General features: G+C 41.9%; 1 protein-coding gene and 1 pseudogene across 1 annotated transcript in view; one reads left to right on the top strand and one right to left on the bottom strand.

Annotated features, from left to right (window-relative positions):
* PRKAR2A (protein kinase cAMP-dependent type II regulatory subunit alpha) overlaps positions 1-21,899 on the top strand; it is a 94,138-nt gene that overhangs the window by 17,518 nt on the left and 54,721 nt on the right. The window lies entirely within an intron of this gene.
* Positions 18,856-19,334, bottom strand: LOC125123638 (intraflagellar transport protein 20 homolog; annotated as a pseudogene).

Below are 21,899 nucleotides of genomic sequence, written 5' to 3'. Positions count from 1 at the left end.
TTCTTGGGCCGCTCCTGCGGCATATGGAGGTTCCCAGGCTAGGGGTCCAATGGGAGCTTTAGCCATCAGCCTACACCAGAGCCACAGCAACGCGGGATCTGAGCCGTGTCTGCAACCTACACCACAGCTCACGGCAACGCCAGATCCTTGACCCACTGAGCAAGGCCAGGGATCGAACCCGCAACCTCATGGTTCCTAGTCAGATTTGTTAACCACTGCACCATGATGGGAACTCCAGCTTGTATTATTTCTTTTGCATTTGAGATTCCAATATAAGATTAAAAAATGTAAGATTCAAAAATAGATGGCTTGAGTTTTTCTTTGTCTAAACCTTGATATCTGCCTGGGAATTTGTTAAGACAGTTTTAAGATGTGATACCCACAAGATATTGTATGTGAAGACAGTGACTAAAGGTGTCAAAATTTGGATAACAATTTTTTTTTCTTTTTCTTTCTTTTTTTTTTTTTGTTGTTGTTATTGTTGTTGTTGTTGCTATTTCTTGGGCCGCTCCCGCGGCATATGGAGGTTCCCAGGCTAGGGGTCAAATGGGACCTGTAGCTGCCGGCCTACGCCAGAGCCACAGCAACTCGGGATCCGAGCTGCGTCTGCAACCTACACCACAGCTCACGGCAACGCCGGATCGTTAACCCACTGAGCAAGGGCAGGGACCGAACCCACAACCTCATGGTTCCTAGTTGGATTCGTTAACCACTGCGCCACGACGGGAACTCCTTTTTCCTTTTTCTTTTCTTTTCTTTCTTTCTTTCTTTCTTTTTTTTTTTTTTTTTTTTTTGCTTTTTAGGGCCACACTTGAAGCATATGGAAGTTCCAAGACTAGGGGTTGAATCAGAGTGACAGCTGCCAGCCTACACCACAGCAACGCAGGATCCAAGCCACATCTGCACCCTACACCACAATGCTGCATCCTTAACCCACTGAGAAAGGCCAGGGATGGAACACATCCTCAGGGATATGAGTTGGATTCGTTACTGCTGAGCCATAATGGGGACTCCCTGGATGAAAAAAATTTTTTTTTGTCTTTTTTTTTTTTTGCTATTTCTTGGGCCGCTCCTGCGGCATATGGAGGTTCCCAGGCTAGGGGTCCAATCGGAGCTGTGGCCGCCAGCCTACACCAGAGCCACAGCAACGCAGGATCCGAGCCGTGTCTGCAACCTACACCACAGCTCACAGCAACGCCGGATCATTAACCCACTGAGCAAGGGCAGGGACCGAACCCGCAACCTCATGGTTCCTAGTCGGATTCGTTAACCACTGCGCCACGACGGGAACTCCTGGGTAAAAATTTTTGAGATTAAACCAGTAGCTATAGAATTAATTGTTCAGTTTGCAATGTAATAAACACTTTTGTCTTTTAAGGCATCCTTTTCTTTTCTATTTCTCTTCTTTTTTTTTTTTCTTTTGAGGGCTGCACCTGTAGCATGTGGAAGTTTCCAGGCCAGAAATTGAGTCCGAGCCATAACCATAACTTATATTGCAGCTGTGGCAATGCTGGATCCTTTAGCCCACTGTGCCTGGCAGGGGATTGAACCCATGCCTCCACAGTGATCCAAGTCCTTGCACTCAGATTCTTAACCCACTGTGCCACAGTGGGAACTCCTGTTGAGGCTTCTTTGTTTAGTGACTCCATGATCATTAACCAGGGTGGTGATTTGTCTTGCCAGCACCAGACCAAGTGTCCAATGCTCAGCTAATGGGCTGGTTTCTCAGCTCATAAAGGAGAAGCCTTATCTGGTTGGTTATGCTCCAGGGTTTTCTAATAATCTGTAGATAATTTTCAGAGTATGGTTATATTTAATGAATACCAAATTTTAGAAATGGTGTGTATACTGGTAGATGAGTGGTATCTGAAATGCTAATAAGTGAGGGTGGGATTTAGCAGCCATGAAATGCATGTATTTTTTTTTAATGTTTGCCTTTATTTTTTGAAGGTTGGGTAGGGAGTTTTCACATTTTGTTTTTGTTGGATAATAAAGAATGTGTCTGGCTGGAGTTTCTATCGTGGCGCAGGGATAACAAACCTGGCCAGTATCCATGAGGATGCGTGTTTGATCCCTGGCCTCACTCAGTAGGTTAAGGATCTGGTGTTGCCATGAGCTGTGGTGTAGGTCACAGATGAGGCTCGGATCCCTTGTTACTGTGGCTGTGGTGTAGTTAGGCAGTTGCAGCTCCAATTCAACCCCTAGCCTGGGAACTTCCATATGCTGCGGGTGCGGCCCTAAAAAAGCGAAAAAAAAAAAAATATATATATATATATATTTCCAGGGACTCTTTCTCTTTAGGCAAAAAAACCATATGTGTATATATATATATATATTTTTTTTTTTTTCCTTGGCCTCACTCCAGACCTATTGAATCAAAAGTTCTGAGGAAGGGGTCCTGCAACCCTAATGTGTATCACTGCTGTATAGGCTTGATTAGATCCAGGTTTGTCCCTCTTCCACCCTACTCCTTTACCTCAGGTGACTATTTCATGGCTGTTGATGTGTTTTCCATTACTAGGCACATTAGGCAGACTGGTCTGTCATTTATATGCTGATGTTCATGTTGATCATTGCCTCGATTATATCCATTAATTCACTGTTTGCAAATTGCACTGTTATTTTTGGGGGGAGGCGGTGAGGGCTGGGGAGCTGCGCCTACAGCATACAGATGTTCCTGGGCCAGGAATTGAACCTGCAGCACAGCAGTGAGAAAACCAGATCCTTAACAGGCTGAGCCACAAGGAAATTCCATAACTGACATGGTTCTAATTCTATCATTCATTCTTCATGCATAAGCTGGAAAAACTTCTGCTCATTAACTCTTAGGTCACCCTCTAGAGAAATTTGTTCAGGAAAGGCAGAATAAATGATTGAGTTTTCCCATTTATTTACCTGCTTTCAAAATAAAAGTTGATTTTCTAGCATCCTCCAAAGGTGACACATGAAGTCCTTTAAAAAATCAGTGTAGGAGTTCTTGGAGTTCCCATTGTGGCTCAGTGGAAACGAATCTGACTAGCATCCATAAGGATGCAGGTTTAATCCTTCGCCTCACTCAGTGGGTAAGGATTGGCATTGCTGTGAGCTGTGGTGTAGTTCACAGACACGGCTCAGATCTGGTTTTGCTGTGGCTGTGGTGTAGGCCAGCAGCTCCAGCTCTGATTCAACCCCTAGCCTGGGAATCTCCATATGCCAAGAGTACGGCCCTAAAAAAGCCAAAAAAAAAAAAATTAGTGTAGGAGTTCTCTTGTGGTTCAGCATTGTCACTGAAGTGTCTTGGATCGCTGCTATGGTGTGGATTCAGTCCCTGGCCAGGGAACTTCTATATGCCGAGGGTTTAGCAAAAAAAAAAAAAAAGAAAAAAGAAAAAAGAAAAAAAAATCAGTGTAAATTAAAGGATTTAACTGTATTTGATGTTTTAGTCCATTGCCATTTTATTTGTTGCTCATATTATCTTCTTCAGGTTTTCCAATTCCTTTTGACATCATCCTAGCAGTCTTTTATCATCTTTCTGGTAGAAGATTTTCTAGTCTTGTTACATGTTTAGCTTTAGACCAGAAGTTAGTAGTTTTTCCAGGGATACTGTTTCTCTTTAGACAAAAAACATAGACATCAGAATCTGCATGGTAGGGCTGCAACATTGCTCCAGAGGTTAGTCATATTTCCAGTTTAAGTTCAGGACTATGATGCTTTTACTCCATGTAATGTATATCTTTTTTTTTTTTTTGTCTTTTTGCCTTTTTCTAGGGCTGCCCCCAGCATATGGTGGTTCCCAGGTTAAGGGTAATTGGAGCTGTAGCTGCCAACCTACGCCACAGACACAACAACTCAGGATCCGAGCCATGTCTGTGACCTACACCACAGCTCACAGCAATGCCGGATCCTTAACCCACTGAGCAAGGCCGGGGATCGAACCCACAACCTCATGGTTCCCAGTCAGATTCATTAACCATTGAGCCACAACGGGAACTCCTATATCTTTTATTTAATGCCAGAAACCTCAGTATTCAATAACGCAGTTACTTATTTTATTTATCCCAAAATGCCCACCTAAAAGTCTCAGAATCATAAGACTAGTAGTATGATTATTGAAAACTAAGATTTTCTTGAGTGCTTGCTATCTTTAGAATATACCCCATACCCCACTAGGATATCCAATTCAAGTCACTTAAAATAGTCCTTTGTTTGAGTCTCCCAATTAAATATGCAGTTAGTTTGCTTTATGTTTTGAGGCTTGCTTTTTCAAATTTAATTTTGTACTTATGTAAAATATTTACATGGCTCTTAAGTCAAATCTGCAAAATAAATTGCAGTCAGAGAAATCTGGTTTCCACTTGATTCCCTCCCTACCCTGTAGCAATAATTTACAGACTTGGGAGCTTTTAAAAGTGCTCAGTCTGATGCTCAGACTCCACATCCAAGCAGTTAATTCATAACGTGGGAGGGGAATTGGAGGACAGTGAGACCTAGGCATCAGTATTTTTTACAAGTTTCTAGGTAAATAACTACTGACAGTTAACTTTTTAAATACAATCTATATCATTCCATTTAAAAATACACACACATGCGCACACATACACACATGAGATGCATCTATTTCAATTCCTTTCTCTCTTTCTTAAGCACAAGGAATTGTATTACTGCACTCTGCTGAGCAACATGACCTGGAAAGCAGCTGTTAACACACGGCATTTAACAAGCTCCCCAGGTTGTCCTGCAGCTACTGAATTGAAGAATGCCAATGTGATACATGTTGTGGGACTGAAAAAAAGAAAAGGAACAATTTATTAATTTTTCTTCTAAAAATATTTTTAAAGTGTAAAAGTAGGAAATTCTAAGCACATTTATGTAATACTAAAAGTTAAGACTCCTGAGACATCATGAATGTACATGATCTGCTTTTTATTACATGATTCAGATAACTAGCATGGTCTGTGCTTTCTATTTAATTACATACTACATGTCTGCAACATTTTATCTTGTGTTCTAATTATAACATGAAATTTTGTTTGTAAGAAAATGAGGGTGGCTTCATTTTTTTCTAATCTTTTTTTATTAGATTACAAAGTTTAATTTTTTTCATTAATTACTGAGACCATTCTTTTTCTCTCTGTTCTAATCCAGGCATTCAGTAGATGCTCTGAGTGCCAGCTGCTGTTTTGTCAGTTTATTTTATTTTATTTTATTTTATTTATTTATTTATTTATTTATTTATTTATTTATTTATTTATTTTGTCTTAAGGGTTGAATTAGAGCTGTAGCCGATGGCCTATGCCACAGCCACAGCAACGCAGGATCCAAACCGTGTCTGCAACCTACACCACAGCTCACGGCAATGCCAGATCTTTAACCCACTGAGCGAAGCCAGGGACCAAACCCGCAACGTCATTGTTCCTAGTCGGATTCATTTCAACTGCTCCATGACAGGAACTCCTGATATTCTGTCAGTTTAAGACAGTTCTGTGACCATACAGTTTGGAAAATGATGCTATGGCTTGGGGATCCCTTAAAAAGCTTTATATCAAAACTACATTGAGTTTTGATTCTCACACCAGTCAGAATGGCCATCATTAACAAGTCAACAAATAGCAAATGCTGGAGAGGGTGTGGAGAAAAGGGTACCCTCCTTCACTGTTGGTGGGAATGTAAATTGGTACAACCGCTGTGTAAAACAGTATGGAGGTACCTCAAAAAACTAAATATAGAACTACCATATGAATGAAATACCTAGGAATAAACCTGATCAAGGAGGTGAAAGAGTTATATGCTGAGAACTATAAAACATTAATCAAGGAAATTAAAGAGGATTCAAAGAAATGGAAAGATATTCCATGATCCTGGATTGGAAGAATTAATATCATTAAATTGCCATATTACCCAAAGCAATCTATAGATTCAATGCAATCTCTATCAAATTAACCATGACATTTTTCATAGACCTAGAACAAACAATCCAAAAATTTATATGGATCCATAAAAGACCCAGAATTGCCAAAGCAATCCTGAGTAACAAAAAACCAGGCGGGAGGTATAACTCTTCCAGACTTCAGACAATATTACAAAGCTACAGTCATCAAGACAGTGTGGTGCTTGTACAAAAACAGACCTACAGACCAATGGAACAGAATAGAGAACCCAGAAATAAACCCAGACTCCTATGGTCAGTTGATCTTCGGCAAAGGAGGCAAGAATATAAAATGGGAAAAAGACAGTCTCTTCAGTAAGTGGTGCTGGGAAAACTGGACAAAGGCATGTAAATCAATGAAACTAGAACAGACCCTCACACCATACATAAAAATAAACTCAAAATGGATTAAAGACTTAAACAAAAGACAAGACACCATCAAACTCCTACAAGAGAACATAGACAAAACCTTCTCTGACATCAACCATACAAATGCTTTCTTGGGTCAATTTCCCAAAGCAATAGAAATAAAGACAAACATAAACCAATGGGACCTAATCAAACTTACAGGCTTTTTGCACAGCAAAGGAAACCATAAAAATAAAAAAAGATGGAGTTCCCGAAGTGGCTCAGTGGTTAACAAACCCGACTAGCATCCATGAGGACGCAGGTTCAATCCCTGGCATAGCTCAGTGGGTTAAAGATCTGGTGTTGCCATGAGCTGTGGTGTAGGTTGCAGATATGGCTTAGATCTCACATTGCCGGAGCTCTGGCATAGGCTGGTGGCTACAGCTCCAATTTGACCCCTAGCCTGGGAACCATCAAATGTCACTGGTGTGGCCCCAAAAAGACAAAAACAAAACAAAGCAAAAAAAGACAACCTCCAGAATGGGAGAAAATAATTGCAAAAGATGCAACCAGCAAGGGCTTAATCTCTAAAATATACAAACACCTCATGCAACTCAACAGAAAAAAAAAAAAAAAAACCACTGGAAAATAGGCATAAGACCTAAGTAGACATTTTTCTAAAGAAGGTATATGGGAGTTCTCGTCGTGGCTCAGTGGTTAACAATCCCGACTAGTATCCATGCGGATGCAGGTTCAATCCCTGGCATTGCTCAGTGGGTTAAGGATCCGGCGTTGCCGTGAGCTGTGGCGTAGGTTGCAGACTCGGCCTGGATCGCGCTTTTCTGTGGCTTTGGCATAGGCCAGCGGCTATAGCTTCAATGCGACCCCTAGCCTGGGAACCTCCATATGCCGTGACAGCGGCTGGCCAACAGACACATGAAAAAGTGCTCAACATCACTATTAGAGAAATGCAAATCAAAACTACACTGAGGCGTTCTTGTTGTGGTGTAGCAGAAACAAATCCGACTAGAAACCGTGAGGTTGCAGGTTTGATCCCTGGCCTTGCTCAGTGGGTTAAAGATCCGGTGTTGCCGTGAGCTGTGGTGTAGATTGCAGACGTGGCTCAGATCTGGCATTGCTGTGGCTCTGGCATAGACTGGCAGCAACAGCTCCGATTTGACCCCTAGCTTAGGAACCTCCATGTGCCATTAGTGCAGCCCTAAAAAAGGACAAAAGACAAAACAAAACAAAACAAAACAAAAAAACCCTACATTGAGGTAGCACCTCACACTAGTCAGAATGGCCATCATTAGTAAGTCTACAAATAACAAATGCTGGAAAGGGTATGGAGAAAAGGAAACCCTCGTACACTGTTGGTGGGAATGTAAATTGGTACAACCGCTATGGAAAACAATATGGAGGTACCTCAAAAAACTAAATATAGAACTACCATATGATCCAGCAATCTCACTCCTAGGTGTATATCCAGATAAAGCATTCATTGAAAAATATATGTGCACCCCTATGTTCATTGAAGCAGTAGTCACAATAGCCAAGACATGGAAACAACCTAAATGTCCAAGGACAGATTAATGGATTAAGAAGATGTACATATCCACAATGGAATACTACTCAGCCATGAAAAGAACAAAATAATGCCATTTGCAGCAGCATGGATGGAACTAGAGACTCTCATACTAAGTGAAGTAAGTCAGAAGGAGAAAGACAAAAATACAGATGATATCACATATCTGGAATCTAATATACGGCACAGATGAACCTATTTACAGAAAAGAAACAAACTCATGGACTTGGAAAACAGACTTATGGTTGCTAAGAGGGAGGGGGAGGAAGTGGGATGGACTGGGAGTTTGGGGTTACTAGATGCAATCTATTGCATTTAGAATGGATAGGCAATGAGATTGTGCTGTATAGTCCAAGGTGTGTGTGTGTTTGTGTATATATATCTATATATCTACATGTATGTATGTGTGTGATGCACACATACATATTTATATATATATACACATACATACATATATATACTGGGTTACTTTGCTGTACAGCGGAAATTGACAGAACATTGTAAATGAACTGTAATAAAAAAATTAAAAAAAAAAAGAACTACCATATGACCTAGCAATCCCACTCCTGGGCACATATCTAGAGAAGTGGGATGGACTGGGAGTTTGGGGTTACTAGATGAAAACTGTTGCATTTGGAGTGGATAAGCAATGAGATCCTGCTGTATAGCCCAGGGAACTATATTTAGCCACTTATGATGGAACATGATGGAGGATAATATGACAGAAAAAGAATGTGTGCCTGTGTGTGTGTGTGTGTAATATATATGCTATACAGCAGAAATTGACAGAATATTGTTAATCAACTATAATAAAAATTAAAAATTTTTTTTCAAGTTTTTTTTCTTTTTTTCTTTTTCTCTTTTCAGGACCGCTTTTTTTTGTCTTTCTGTTTTTTCAGGGCCACGCCTGTGACATATGGAGGTTCCCAGGCTAGGGGTCAAATCGGAGCTACAACTGCCAGCCTACGCCACAGCCACAGTAAGCCAGATCCAAGCCGCATCTGCGACCTACACCACAGCTCATGGCAATGCCGGATCCTCCACCCACTGAGCTAGGCCAGGGATTGAACTCACAACCTCATGGTTCCTAGTATTCATTTCTGCTGTACCACAAAGGGAACTCCTTAAAAAAACGTTTATAAAGGAGAGGGACGTTATCATGTTTGGACCCTAGGTAAACAGGCTGGAGAACTGATCCAAAGCAGGGTGAGAGAGAATGCTGGGAGACTCCATTGCAATCCATTGTAACAATACAAATGAATGTTCAACTAGGGCCTGAATTGAGCCAAGTGAAAGAGTTAGTGTTAGGGGCTAGCAGGAATATTATAAAAAAGGAATATTTTCCTTGAGTTGAATTCCACTTCTAAGGTGTATTTCTCTGTTTTTCAGGTCCAAAAAGTAGAATTAAATGCACCCATATATGCTCAGTCCTTGGATGACTGACTCATGTTAATTAAATTCACTGCAAACTGATTTATATAGGAATTAGGTAGACCCAGGTTTATATCCTTGCTGTGTCATAGCATAGACTTGCAGTATTTTCATTCTTTTTTTGGGGGGAGAGCACACCCACCCATGTGAAAATTCTCAGACCAGAGATCAAAATGTTGGTGCCACAGTAGTTACCCAAACCACTGCAGTGACATTGCTGAATCCTTAACCTACTGCGCCACAAGAGAACACCAATATTTTCATTCTTTTTTTTTCTACTTTTTTTTGGGGACCGTGCCTACAGCATATGGAAGTCCCCAGGCTAGGGATCATATCAGAGCTGCTGGTGTATGGCACAGTCATAGTAATGCCAGATCTGAGCCACATGTGCAACCTACACAGCTGAAGGCAATGCTGGATTCTTAACCCACTGAGCAAGGCCAGGGATGGAACCCAAGTCTTCCTGGATACTAGTAGGGTTCATTACCACTGAGTCACAATGGGAACTTAACAGAATTTTCATTCTTTTTTTTTTTTTTTTGTCTTTTTGCCTTTTCTAGGGCCACACCCGCAGCATGTGGAGGTTCCCAGGCTAGGGGTCTAATTGGAGCTGTAGCTGCCATGCCCATGCCAGAGCCACAGCAACGCAGGGTCTGAGCCGCATCTGCAACCTACACCACAGCTCACGGCAACACTGGATCCTTAACCCACTGAGCAAGGCCAGGGATCGAACCCGCAATCTCATGGTTCCTAGTTGGATTCGTTAACCACTGAGCCACGACGGGAACTCCAGAATTTTCATTCTTTTTTTTTTTTTTTTGCCTTTTGCCTTTTTGCCTTTTCCAGGGCCACACCCGAGGCATATGGAGGTTCCCAGGCTAGGGGTCTAATCGGAGCTGTAGCTGCTGGCCTACGCCAGAGCCACAGCAACGCGGGATCCGAGCCGCGTCTGCAACCTACACCACAGCTCACGGCAACGCCGGATCGTTAACCCACTGAGCAAGGCCAGGGATCAAACCCGCAACGTCATGGTTCCTAGTCGGAGTTGTTAACCACCGAGCCACGACAGGAACTCCTGGAATTTTCATTCTTAAAATGGAATTCTTGACTACTTTTCAAGGATGATGAAAATTAAAGATAATATATGTTGTATATATATACCATAGTGTCTGGCTTGGTCTGTGCTATGACAGAGCAGGGATATAAACCTGGTTAGTTCATATAAACTTGAACTACTACTTTCTTTTTTTAAAACTACTTGTTTTTTATTAACCAGTTCAAGGGTTTCCTTTTCTGCACAGCAGCAACCTTATGATGTAGATTCTATTATTATTCCGGTTTAATAGATGAGGAAATTGAGACATAGAGGTTAAATAACTTTTTCAAAATTATGCAGTTATTGAGATGACCCTAGGACTTGAATCCAGACATCATGGCTTAGACTGCATGTTCATAACCAGTCATTCTTGTTGCTTTCTAGGCACTTAGTAAGTACTTATTGTACAAGTAAAATGTTCACGGTGGTTATCTCTACAGATGGGATTCAAAGAGACAGGTTTTTACTTTTATGATGATATTCTTTTTTTTTTTTTAAATTGAGGTATAGTTGATTTACGGTATTGTAAATCAGCAAAGTGATTCAGTTATACATACATATTCACTGCTTTTTAAAACATTCTTTTCCATTATGGTTTATTATGGGACATTGAATATATTTCTCTGTAATTTATAGTAGGATCTGTTGTTTATCCTCTCCATGTATAATAGCTTACATCTGCTAATCCCAACCTCCCACTCCATCCCTTCCCCAGCCCCCTCCTCCTTGGCAACCACAGGCCTGTTCTCTGTGTTTTTGAGTCTGTTTCATAGATAGGTTCACTTTTGTCATATTTTAAATTCCACATATGAGCAAGATCACATGGTATTTATCTTTCTCTCTTTTTTTTCTTCGCCTTTTTGCCATTTTCTTGGGCCGTTCCCACGGCATATGGAGATTGCCAGGCTAGGGGTCTAATCAGAGCTGTAGCCGCCAGCCTATACCAGAGCCACAGCAACGTGGGATCCGAGCCGCATCTGCGGCCTACACCACAGCTCACAGCAACGCCGGATCCTTAACACACTGAGCAAGGCCAGGGATTGAACCCGAAATCTCATGGTTCCTGGTCGGATTCCTTAACCACTGAGCCATGATGGGAACTCTTGTCTTTCTCTTTTTGACCTCATTAGTATGATAGTCTCTGGTTTGTTCTTTTTATGGCTTAGTAGTATTCCATGGTATCTATGTAGCACATTCTTATCCATTCATCTGTTGATGGGCATTTAGGATGTTTTCATGTCTTGGCTATTGTGAATAGTGCTGCTATGAACATAGGGGTGCATGTATCTTTTTGAAATATAATTTTGTCTGGGTATATGCCCAGGAACGAGATTGCTAGATCATATGGTAACTCTATAGGATAATATTTCTAGTGAGACAAAAAGCAATCTGAAAATGTTCTCTTTACTCTAATCCCTTTATAATTGTCTTTTTTTTTTGCCTTTTTGCCTTTTTGCCTTTTCTGGGGCCACACCCGTGGCATATGGAGGTTCCCAGGCTAGGGGTCCAGTCGGAGCTGTAGCCACCGGCCTACGCCAGAGCCACAGCAACCTACACCACAGCTCATGGCAACGCTGGATCCTTAACCCACTGAGCAAGGCCAGGGATAGAACCTGCAACCTCATGGTCCCTAGTCAGATTTGTTAACCACTGAGCCACGATGGGAACTCCCCTTTATAATTGTCTTGGTTCAAGCCCTCATCTCTCTCCTTTTTTTTTTTTTTTGTCTTTTGTCTTTTTAGGGCCGTACCCACTGCATATGGAGGTTCCCAGGCTAGGGGTCCAATTAGAGCTGTAGCCACTGGCCTACACCAGAGCCACAGCAATGCAGGATCCAAGCCGCGTCTGCAACCTACACCACAGCTCATGGCAACACTGGATCCTTAACCCACTGAGCGAGGCCAGGGATGGAACCGGCAACTTCATGGTTCCTAGTCGGATTCATTAACCATTGTGCCACGACGGGAACTCCTCAAGCCCTCATCTCTTGTCAGGACTACTATAGTAAGCCCATTACTGTGTGTGTGTCTTATTCCCTTGGTAATGCTATTATTGGAATCATCTTTCTAAGGTGCATATGTGATCCTGTTAAAGCCCTGACAAAGATCCTCCATTGGCTCCCCAGTGTCCGTAGCATTTCCTAATCTAGTCAAAAGAATGAACTATTGAGAATTACCATCGTGGCACAGTGGAAACAAATCCGACTAGGAACCATGAGGTTGCGTGTTCGATCACTGGGAGTATAAATATTTAGTAGTCTACATTTGGAAGATTTCTGGAGCTGAATGGCGGGTACCTGGGGTACTTGCTAGGGATGCTCTTTTAAAGTTGAGGCTAAAGGGAGCATAGAGAGTGGACGCAAATTTGAGGAGCAGGCTCAACAAGTCTTTATGCCCAATTGAATGTATGTGAGGGAGTGATGTGGTAAAACAGAAGGAGAAGGTATAGACAGGCTTTGTTGGTAATGAAAACAGGGAGACCTAGTATAGATCTGGCTTCAACCATTCAAGTGAAAATCCCCAGAAACAACCGGAAATAAAAGTCTTGAGCTCAGGAACAAGGTAGGAATATTGAAGTGGATTTGAGAGGGGGTGTGTGTGTGTGTGTGTGGCTGGGGGTGGGGGGGAGCAGAATGAGGTGCAAAAGCACAGAAAAGAGCCCAAGAAGGAAGTATATGGCTTTTTAACATGGAAGGCAGCATTGAGAGAGCAAGAAAATAAGAAACAATGAGAAAGGTAGAAGAAGACATGGGAAGAGTTTTGGTCAGTCCAATGGAAGGGAGAATTTCAAGACAGTAGAGCTCTCTAACAATGTTAGCTGTCAGGGAGAGCCAGTTAGAATGAATAAAGAACAGAGGGTGGTGGTGAGCTGCCGGCCTCCTGGGGAGTAAGGAGCACAGGCCATTGCATCACGTGCCTGAGTTCCACTCGGGAAAAAAGTTTATTATCTGGTAGATGCCCTCATACTGCTTTACCAAACAAACTTCCAGGACCTTTAAGAATATTTATTTTTGAATTTGTTAACCTGAAAAGCTTAGAGTCCTAGAAAAAGATGGGTGGGGAGAACGGGGAAAAATTTTCAGAAATAATGCGTAAGACTCATAGAGTTGATCAGTTGCAAAGAGAGAAAGCAACTCTGGATGGTAAAAATGTTTTATATTATGATTGTGATGGCGGTTATAAAATTTTATACATGTTAAAACTCATTGAATTGGGAGTTCCCTTTGTGGCTCAGTGGGTTAAGAATCCAACTAATATCCATGAGGATGTGGATTCAATCCCTGGCCTGGCTCAGTGGGTTAAGGATCCAGTGTTGCTGCAAGCTGTGGTGTAGGTCACAGATGCAGCTCGGATCAAGTGTGTCATGCTGTCATGTAGGCTGGCAGCTGCAGCTCCAGTTTGACTCTTAACCTGGGAACTTCCATGTGCTACAGGTGTGGCTGTAAAAAGAAAAAAAAAAACTATGATGATATATTACTTTATACCCACTTGTTATTATAATAAAAAGACAGATAATAACAAGTGTTGGCCAGGAAGTGGAAGGATTGGAGCCCTCATACACTGCTGGTAGGAATGTAAGATGGTACAGCAGCTTTGGAAAACAGTCTGGCAGTTCCTCAAAAAGTTAAATATGGAATTACCATATGAGCCACCAATTCCATTCCTAGGTATATACCCAAGAGAAATGAAAACATGGATCTACATAAAGTGTATACACATAAATGTTCATGGTAGCATTATTTTTGTAGCCAAAAAGTGGAAAAAACACACAAGTCCACTAGCTAATAATATGGATAAACAAATGTGTTATATCCATACTATGGAATAATATTTGCAACAGAAAGAAATGAAGTACTGATAAATGCTGCAAAAGGCCGCATATTGTGTTCTATTTATATGATCTGTCCAGAACAGACAAATCTATAGAGACAGAAAGTAGTTTATTGGCTACCTAAAGTTCAGGGGGTTGGGGGGAATAGGGCGTAAGTGCTGATGGCTATGGGGTTTCTTTTCAGGGTGATGAAACAATTCTAAAATCAATTATAGTAATGGAGGTACAACTCTTTGAATATACTAAAAACCATTGAATTTTACACTTAAAATGGTAAACTGCGAAAAAAAAGAAAAAAGGTAAGCTGCGGACTCCTGTTGTGGCATAGCAGGTTAAGGATCTGGTGTTTTCCTTGCAACAGCTCAGGTTACTGCTATGGCATGGGTTCAGTCTCTGGCCCAGGAAAACTTCCATATGTTGTGAGCCAAAAAAAAAAAAAAAAAAAAAAAAAGGTAAACTGAGTCATATATGAATTACATCTCAGTAAAGCTGTTACCTTATGAAAAATAGAGCTATTTTTTCTCCTTCCTGTCTCCAGCTATTGATGCGCCAGACCCCCCTAAGAGGTTAAGCTATGGCCAAGTACAGTTATAGTTACTTCTATTTTTCTTTTCTTTTTCTTTTTCTCTTTTTGTTTTTTTGCCAACTCTAGTGCTGCTCCCTCGGCATATGGAGGTTCCCAGGCTAGGGGTCTAATCGGAGCTGTAGCTGCCAGCCTATGCCAGAGCCACAGCAATGCAGATTCTGAGCCGCATCTGCGACCCACACCACAGCTCATGGCAACACCAGATCCTTAACCCACTGAGCAAGGCCAGGGATCGAACCTGCAACCTCATGGTTCCTAGTTGGATTCGTTAACCACTGCGCCATGATGGGAACTCCCTATTTTTCTTTATTATGACTTAGTCTTTGCCCTTACAGTTAAAGTGAAAAAAGTTGAAGTTCCCATCATGGCTCAGTGGTAATGAACCCAACTAGTATCTATGACGATTCAGGTTTGATCCCTGGCCTTGCTCAGTGGGTTAAGGAACTGGCGTGGCTATAGGCTGTGGTGTAGGTCACAGGACTTGGCTCATATCCCGGGTTGCTGTGGCTGTGGTGTAGGCTGGCAGCTGCAGATCCCATTCAGCCCCTAGCCTGGGAAATTTTATATGCTTCAGGTAAGGCCCTGCAAAGTCAAAAAATAAAGTAAAGTGAAAAACGTTTTATAATGCTGACCTTAGAAAAGTACTCAGTTTTGGATCTGAATGGTTCATAAGTAAATTTTGATTAGTTTGTAAGTGCTAATATTTGATACACTGTGCTAGTTTCAGAAATTATTCAGTCAAGACTCCAAATGCAAGAGCTCCCTGATAGTCTAGTGAGTAGGATTCGGTGCTTTCACTGCTGTAGCCAGGTTCAATCCCTGGTCTGGGCGAGGGGCTTTAACTTCATTTTAAGACATTTTAGGATGTTCCCGTTGTGGCTCAGCAGGTTAAGAACCTGACATAATGTCCTTAAGGATGTGAGTTTAATCCCTGCCCTCACTCAGTGGGTTAAGGATCCGGCATTGCCTCAGGCTGTGGTGTATGTGGCAGATGTGGCTCGGATCCGCTGTAGCTGTGGATGTGGCGTAGGCCTGCACCTGCAGCTCCAATTTGATCCCTGGTCGGGGAACTTCCATATGCTGCAGGTGCAGCTGTAAAAAGGAAAAAATATTTTAGTCATTTCAAGAAAGAAGATGCTGGAGTTCCCGTCGTGGCGCAGGGGAAACGAATCCGACTAGGAATCATGAGGTTTTGGGTTCGATCCCTGCCCTTGCTCAGTGGGTTAAGGATCCGGCGATGCCGTGAGCTGTAGTGTAGGTCACAGAAGCAGCTCAGATCTGGTGTGGCTGTGGCTGTGGCTGTGGCTGGCAGCAATAGCTCTGATTAGACTCCTAGCCTGGGAACCTCCATATGCCGCAGGTACAGCCCTAAAAAAAAAGAACAAAAGACCAAAAAAAAAAAAAAAAAAAGAAGATGCTTTCACAAAGTTGCATGGATGTGAGTGTTACCCAGTTATCTTGCTAGCATCCCCAGGGTGATTTTGGATGTTGTCCTTCCATAGCTACCTGTGTGGCTAAGAGCATGGGCTGTGAAGCTACTCAGCATGGGCTGCCTGCCACTCAGTCTGATACCACCATTTTTAATAGAGTGAGTTATATAACCTTTCTTGTCTTAAATTCTTTATATATTAAGTAGTATCTCATAAGGTTTATGTGAGAATTAAGTGACATAATAACTATAAAGTGTTTGGGCCAGATCCTGGCACATAAATCTCATCATGGTTTCCGGTATTCTTTGTTAATCTAGATCAGCAGAATTTTGCTTTAGGCTTTTGAACTCACTAAGATTAGGTTTATCTGATATATATCTGAAGAAAATGAAGACACTAATTTTGAAAAGACCCCATTGCACCCCAGTGTTCATAGCAGCATTATTTACAATAGCCAAGATACGAAAGCAACCTAAGTGTTTATCAATAGATGAATAGATAAAGAAAATGTGGTGTGTATACATACACACATACCTACAGTGGAATATTAGCCATGAAATATAATGAAGTTTTGGAGTTCCCTTCATGGCTCAGCGGTTAACAAACCCAACTAGGATCCATTAGGATGCAGATTCAATCCCTGGCCTCGTTGAATGGGTTAAGGATCCGGTGTTGCCATGAGCTGTGGTGTAGGTCACAGATGGGGCTCGGATCCCATGTGGCTGTGGCTGTGGCGTAGGCCAGCACTTGTAACTCCAGTTTGACCCTTAGCCTGGGAACTTCCATATGCTGGGGGTGCAGCCCTAAAAAAGCAAATAATAATAATAATAATGAAATCTTGCCATTGGCAACAACATGGATAGACCTGGAAGCTATTATGCTTAGTGAAATAAGTCAAACAGAGAAAGATGAATACTGTATGTTTTCACTTACATGTGGAATCTGAAAAAGCAAATGAATAAATATAACAAGACAGAAACAGGCTCACAGATACAGAGAACTAGTGGTTACCAATGGGAGAGTTCTGGCGGTGGAGGAGCAAGATGGGGAAAAGAGAGAATTCCTATTATGGCTCAGCAGTAATGAATCTGACTAGTATCCATGAGGACGTGGGTTTGATCCCTGGTCTCAATCAATAGGTTAAGGATCTGGCATTGCCATGAGCTGTGGTATAGGTCGCACTTTAGGCTCGGATCCTGGGTTGCTGTGGCTGTGGCTATGGCTGTGGCCAGCAGCTGTGGCTCCGATTCAACCCCTAGCCTGGGAACTTCCATATGCCACAAGTGCCGCCCTAAAAAAAGACAGGGGAAGAGAATTAAGAGGTACAAACTACTAGGTATGAAATAGATAAGATATAAGGATGTTATTTATTTCTCAGGGAATATAACCACTGTTTTATAAAAACTTTTTTTTTTTTGTCTTTTTTTCTAGGGCCACACCATTGGCATATGGAGGTTCCTAGGCTAGGGTTCTGTTTTGTTTTGTTTTGTCTTTTCTAGGGCTGCACCCACATTATATGGAGGTTCCTAGGCTGGGGGTCTAATTGGAGCTGTAGTCACAGACCTACGCCAGAGCCACAGCAACGCAGGATCCAAGTTGAATCTGTGACCTACACCACAGCTCATGGCAATGCTGGATCCTTAACCCATTGAGCAAAGCCAGAGATTGAACCCTCAACTTCATGGTTCCTAATCAAATTCGTTAACCACTGAGCCACAATGGGAACTCCTAAAAACTTTTTTATTTATTTTTTATTGTTTTATTTTATTTGCCTTTTCTAGGGCTGCTCCCGTGGCATATGCAGATTCCCAGGCTAGGGGTCTAATCAGAGCCATAGCCACTGGCCTATGCCAGAGCCAAGGCAACGGATCCCAGCTGTGTCTGCAACCTGCACACAGCTCACGGCAACATGGGATCCTCAACCCACTGAGCAAGGCCAGGGATCGAACCCACAACCTCATGGTTCCTAGTCGGATTCGTTAACCACTGTGCCACGACGGGAACTCCCTAAAAACTTTTTTGAAATAATAATTTATTGCTTTACTTTGCAAAGCTTTGCAAATTTACCCCCCCCCCCAAATCAAAGTTTACAGGCTGCTCACTTCAGACTGAGAATGCAAGAGGTAAGAACCTGAACCACAATGATTGATATGTGTTTGCCTGCAGATATGCACTGACATCTGAAATAAGCTCCCCCAGATTTTTTGTGTGTGTGTGTCTTTTTGTCCTTTTAGGGCCGCATTCAATGCACATGGAGGTTCTCAGGCTAGGGGTTAAATCAGAGCTATAGCCACTATCCTACACCACAGCCACAGCAAGGCAGGATCCGAGCCATGTCTGTGACCTATACCGCGTTCATGCTCACAGCAATGCCTGATCCTTAACCCACTGAGCAAGGCCAGGGATCGAACCCGCAACCTCGTGGTTCCTAGTCGGATTTGTTAACCGCTGCACCATGATGAGGACTCCCCAGATTTTTTTTTTTTTTACTGCCTTCAGAGATGTTGCATTCCTTACACCATCTTATATGACACACTTGGGTCATTAGTCAAGCCAGTGGAGTGGTACAGAGATTTTTATTTTAGTTTGGGGTTGTGGAGTTTTTTCTCTTTTTGCCTTCTGCTAGAAAATGAAATTTTCAGTTCATTTCTGAAAAATAAATTTGTTAATAAGTTCATTTTGTTCTACTTCTCCTTTGCACGTATCTTCACATTCAACCTTATAACTTTTTGAGCTGCATTTTCTTTTCTGCTGCTAGTGCCTAGAGTTGCTTCTGTTGGGCTTCTCTCTGTTTTGCTGTAGATTTGAGCAAGCTCTAAGCACCAGTGGGCTTCATCTTCTTGTTTTCTGCTTCTTTGGCAAGTTGGTCAACAAACCCAATTGAACCACCAACTATTTTCTGAAACTGGCCAGTTTTGTCCACAAATTCCTTGTACTTCTTCCTTGAGCTCTATGGTCTGCTCAGTAGCTTCTGGGTCCAATACCTGCAGCTTGTTTAGCTCATCAAAGCACAACCCTGCTTCACTCAGGATGACCTTGGCAATAGCTCTTTCCCTTCCAACTTCCCTAGAAAAGTTCTGCTCTTAAGTGTTGATAGTGGCAGCTAGGAGGAGGTGTGTCATAGGAGCAAAGGTCAGGAAAGAATAAATCCAGTTGCTTGTCACAGGCGTTGTTCATCCCACATTTTTTTTTTTTTTTTTTTTTTGCTATTTCTTTGGGCCGTTCCCTCAGCATATGGAGGTTCCCAGGCTAGGGGTCGAATCGGAGCTGTAGCCACCGGCCTACGCCAGAGCCACAGCAACGCGGGATCCGAGCCGCGTCTGCAACCTACACCACAGCTCACGGCAACGCCGGATCGTTAACCCACTGAGCAAGGGCAGGGACCGAACCCGCAACCTCATGGTTCCTAGTTGGATTCGTTAACCACTGCGCCACGACGGGAACTCCCCACACACATTTCTTGAATGCCTGCTATATACCAGCACTGCTAGATGCTCAGGGTAAAGGTGAGTGCAACATGGTACCCACCCTGGAGGAGCACAGAGTTTTGCTGTCCACCCTGCAGCAGTGGTGCCTGTGGCTCAGGCTGACATTGGCAGGCAGCTCCTCTCTCTGGTCAGCAGCAGCTGGTGCCCTGCCCGCCCACCTGCCTGGCTCCTCCAGTGTTTTATAATAACTTTGGAGTATAATCTATAAAAATAGCTAATCACTACATTGAATACCTGCATCGAATATTGTAACTCAGCTGTTCTTCAGTTTAAGAAAGATTAGGTTTGTCTGTGTGTGACAGAAAATCCAAAATAATAGCACTTACAGGAAGTCTGAAGTTCAAGTCCAACAGGACAGGAAACTTCATAAAGTTGTCAGGGATCCAGGTCATCATGTCCTGCTACTTTCCAAGCCAATTCCTAGTCTTTTCTAGAGTTGAAAATAATTAAAACCAAAAGAACTAGGAGTTTAACTGTGTTATTTGGAAATATAAAATAAATCGCAGGAGAAATAGCAAAAAGTATTGGTACAGTTGCCCCTGGGAGCAGGAATTGGCAAGAGACGGATTAGAAGACTGCTGCGTTTTGTTGATGTCGCTGTTTTTAAAATTATAGCTTTATAGTACTAATGGACTTTTAAATTTGTGACATATAAAAGTTTTTTTGTTTTGTTGTTGTTGTTGTTTTAAGTTTTATGGTTGCACCTGCCGCATATGAAAGTTCCTGGGCCAGGGATTGAATTCGAGCCACAGCTGTGACATAGGCTGCTCTTGTGGCAACCCAGGATCCTTTAACCCACTGTGCTGGGTAGAGGATCAAACCCACACCTCCCCAGTGACCCAAGGTGCTTAACCCACGAGGAACTCCCAGTGAAAGTTTAATTAAAGACGAAATTTGGATTATTTCATATAGTGCTTGTACAGGTTTTTTTTCACATAACCGCATATCCTGGAGTTCCCATCATGGCTCAGGGGTAACAAACCTGACTAGTGTCTATAAGGATGTGTGTTCAATCCCTGGTCCCGCTTAGTGGGTTAAGGAACTGGCATTGCCATGAGCTGTGGTGTAGGTTATAGAGGCAGCTTGGATCCTGCATTGCTGTGGCTGTGGAGTAGGCTGGCAGCTACAGCTCCAATTCAGCCTCTAGCCTGGGAACTTCATATGCCATGGGTGCAGCCTTCAAAAGACAAATATACATATGTATATATATATATACACACATACATACACATATATATATATATATATATATATAATCTATCTCTATATATCTCCTGAAGGTCCCATTGACAGTTCATATAGATCTGTTGCATCTATTTTAATAGCTGCATAAAGGTTTGTATTTTACCTATGCTAATATTTCCTTAACTTCTTTTTCTAAACAATTTTTTAAATTTCTTTTTTTTATATGTAATGATTTTAATTTTTTTCCACTATAGCTGGTTTACAGTGTTCTCTCAATTTTCCACTGTACAGCATGGTGACCCAGTTACACATACACTTTCTTTTTTCTCACATTGTCATGCTCCATCATAACAGACATAGTTGACCAGACATAGTTCCCAATTTTTATTTTCATTTTTCTAGTATATACAAAACTATAATGAATATGTGATATATATATACATATGTATGTTATATATGTGTATATGTGTGTGTGTATATATACATATACATATATATAACATTCCTAGAAATGAAATTATTGCTAGATCAAAAACAGTTCAAAGTTAAAATTTTGACAGAAACTGCCAGATTTTCTTCCAGAATGATAAGATCACTGATAACTGTGTGGAGAATAGATTAATGTGGGGCAAGATTGGCAGTGGGAAGAAAGTCTGGAGGCTGTTGCAGTCATCTGGGGAAGAAATGATGCACTTCAGACTAGGGTAACAGTGAATATGGAGAATGGTAGACTGTTTCAAGAAATAAAGTGGGTGGGAGAACAGATGGAATTGTTAATGAAGCAGATGTGAGTAATGAAAGAAAGGAGAGAGCCAGGATGATTCAGGTATACCAGTGATATCAATTAGAGCTGCCATGTGAGATGAAATATACTTGCCGTAGCCAGGTTAAATGAATTTGTAGATACATCTAATTTGTAGATACATCTAATGGCAACTCTGACATTTTATGGTTTTGAAATCCATGACAGCACCCTTATTTATAGATTGAATGATACACATTTTGAATACCTTG

The sequence above is a fragment of the Phacochoerus africanus genome, chromosome 1 (genome assembly GCF_016906955.1).
Source record: "Phacochoerus africanus isolate WHEZ1 chromosome 1, ROS_Pafr_v1, whole genome shotgun sequence".
NCBI classification, from domain to species: domain Eukaryota; kingdom Metazoa; phylum Chordata; class Mammalia; order Artiodactyla; family Suidae; genus Phacochoerus; species Phacochoerus africanus.
The sequence above is the reverse complement of the archived record's forward strand: the minus strand, read 5'-3'. Positions and strand labels throughout refer to the sequence as shown.